The 2,845-nt window shown below is 36.3% G+C and overlaps 1 non-coding gene across 1 annotated transcript; it reads right to left on the reverse strand.

Moving 5' to 3' along the window:
- Positions 1 to 2,436: 2,436 nt before the first annotated feature.
- On the reverse strand, positions 2,437 to 2,543 carry LOC131147302 (small nucleolar RNA R71). The gene has a single exon (XR_009134692.1). It is a non-coding gene; the product is annotated as a small nucleolar RNA R71 (small nucleolar RNA).
- Between the last annotated feature and the right edge of the window lie 302 nt (positions 2,544 to 2,845).

Below are 2,845 nucleotides of genomic sequence, written 5' to 3' on the forward strand. Positions count from 1 at the left end.
TTTTGTATTTAAATGCCTAACTACTCTCAATATTCTAACATTGTGTTCTATTTATAAAATTTGAATTTTATTGAGTAATGTATGAAATTTTGGTGATTTTTTATTGCAGAGCAACTGTTGGAAGCTAAATAAAAAAAAAAACCGATGGTACTTTGCAATCTGTGCGTAACTCTCTCATCCAACCTCTGATTCAGATGATTCAAGATGCTGTAGAAAGATAAGAAAACAATCTACAATTTTTGTGTTTTGTGTTTTGCAAAATACTGGCAGCATCAAGGCCGAAATCAGACGTGAAGTTAGCATACGCCGTTTTATGGATTTTTTCGACAATTCTTCGTAATCTTGGCATAACTTTCTCATACGAGCTCCGATCGAGATGATTCAAAATTTTAGGAAAATATAAAAAAGAGCTCTACATCTTTTATGTTTTAAGCTATCAGAGTTACGAGCTATAAGAGGGTCGAAAGTGGGCTTGAAAGAGGAGGGCAGTTCATGTACCTTTGAAAAAAAAAAAGAAAAAAAAAATCAAAAAATGAGATGTGACCCAGCCATGCAGCTGGGTCATCTCATAAGGGCAGTGTGCGCTGGGTACATACAAAGGAAAGACAAAAGAATGGAAAGAAAAAAAGAAAGGAAAGAAAAGCAAAGAAAGAAAGGACAAAAGGAAAGGATGGAAAAGTCAACAAGGGAGGGTTTCCTTGGGAGAGTGCGGTGTGCAAGAAGAGAGCGGAAAGAGCAGGGTGCGCTGGGGCTTGAGAGAAGGGAGAGGCCGGACCATAGAAAAGAAAAGAAAAGATTTTTCTTGGTGAAAACAGAAGAGAGGCAAAACCACATAAAGTTTTTGGGAAAAATTATTTTTTGGAGAGCTTTCTTGTGGTTTTCTTTTGGGTGGTGCTGCGGAGATACACACACAGCCAGCAAAGGAGAGTTGGAAGCACGTAAAAATACTATCTTTTTAGAATCGGAAGACGGTGAACAACGGCGGTGTGGCGAGTGTTGATCTTTCCCGTACGCTCCAAATTGAAGAAAATATGGTGAAATATGTTATGTTGGATTTTATTTTCAGAAAGAACTAAATTTTTGAATTCTAGGAAAACGATGTAGCCAGTTTCGAACTATGCTTACTCTTTGATGCTAATTTGAAATAGTTTTCATTAATGTTTGTTTGAGTTATTCTGTGCCTAATGCTTTTAATTAACTGGCCATTAATTAAATGATTTTAGTCTTGTGATTTGCTACCGAAAGGGGGGATTATAGGATAGATCTTGGATAATTCAGCATAGGTAAATATAGAGATCGAAAGACTTGTATGAACCTACGTAGCATAAAAAATCGAGGGTCTTATTGCGTTCTTGTGTTATTAATTTGTATACTCTTATGTTAAATAATAAACAAGAATAGGTTCAAATTGATTATCGAAAGAGGCTTTGGGAAAAATTGGCGATTTGCTAACAAATAGAGAAAATGAAGTTAAATTAGCTAAATGAGTAAAGCATAGTGAGAAACTAGGTGAAATCGGTTTCCTAGAAGTTTTCACCATCATCAATTTGACACGCGGTATCCAGTTTTAAATTCTCCTGAATAGTTTATTTAAAGTAGCCTTGTTTAAATTTTGCAGTCTAAAATTATTAATTTTTCTAAATAAAATCAAGGTTAGTAAAATTTCAGTACTTGGTAAAATTAAGACATCAATCCCTGAGGACGATACTCTACACATCATTATATTATAAAACTACGATACTGTGCACTTGCAGTTTGCACCAGTCAAGTTTTTGGCGCCGTTGCCGGGGATTGAGTTTTTCTTATTTTTGCCAATATCGATACAAAGTAATCTTGATTTTAATTTAGAATTTTATTTTTATATTTTTATTTATTTATATTCTTTATTTTATTTTTTTATTATTATTATTATTATTTTTTTGTATTTCTGGTGTGTTTTTTTTTTTATGTTGGATGCGCAGGGCTAGAATACGTGACATTATTCCTTTTGATCCGAAAATTGAAAGAACGCTCAGAGCACTAAGGAAAAAGAGGGTATTAGCCATGGAGAACGGACAAGATAACGCGCAGCCACGCGCCTTGAAAGATTATGTGCGACCAGTTGTGAATAACAATTATTCGGGTATCAGACGCCAGCCCATTAATGCCAACAATTTTGAGCTCAAACCCACATTAATCAGCATGGTGCAGCAGGCCCAATTCAGTGGATCGCCACTTGATGATCCCAATATCCATCTGGCGATGTTTTTGGAGATTTGTAATACTGTGAAGATCAATGGTGTTACTGAAGACACCATTAGACTGAGATTATTCCCTTTCTCTTTAAGGGACAAAGCAAGAGGTTGGCTACAGTCGCTACAACCTGGAAGTATTACTAGTTGGCAGGACATGGCAGAAAAATTTCTAGCTAAATTCTTTCCACCTGCAAAAACAGCTCAACTTAGGAGTGAGATTGGTCAATTCAAGCAGCATGATTTTGAATCACTCTATGAAGCATGGGAAAGGTATAAAGATTTGATTCAACGTTGCCCACAACATGGATTGCCAAATTGGTTGCAAATTCAGATGTTTTATAATGGGTTAAATGGGCAAACGCGGACTTTAGTTGATGTTGCATCTGGGGGAACTTTGATGTCAAAGACACCTGAGGGTGCTACTGCTCTTTTGGAAGAAATGGCATCAAATAACTATCAATGGCCAACTGAAAGAACTAGGGCTAAGAAAGTTGCTGGAATTCATGAAGTGGAGCCGTTTGCTGCACTTTCAGCTCAAGTTGCTTCTTTGTCTCATCAGATTTCATCTTTGACAACCCAAAGGATACCATAAGGTGCAGAATATGTGGCAA

Source organism: Malania oleifera, chromosome 1 (assembly GCF_029873635.1).
Source record: "Malania oleifera isolate guangnan ecotype guangnan chromosome 1, ASM2987363v1, whole genome shotgun sequence".
In the NCBI taxonomy this organism is placed as follows: Eukaryota; Viridiplantae; Streptophyta; class Magnoliopsida; order Santalales; family Ximeniaceae; genus Malania; species Malania oleifera.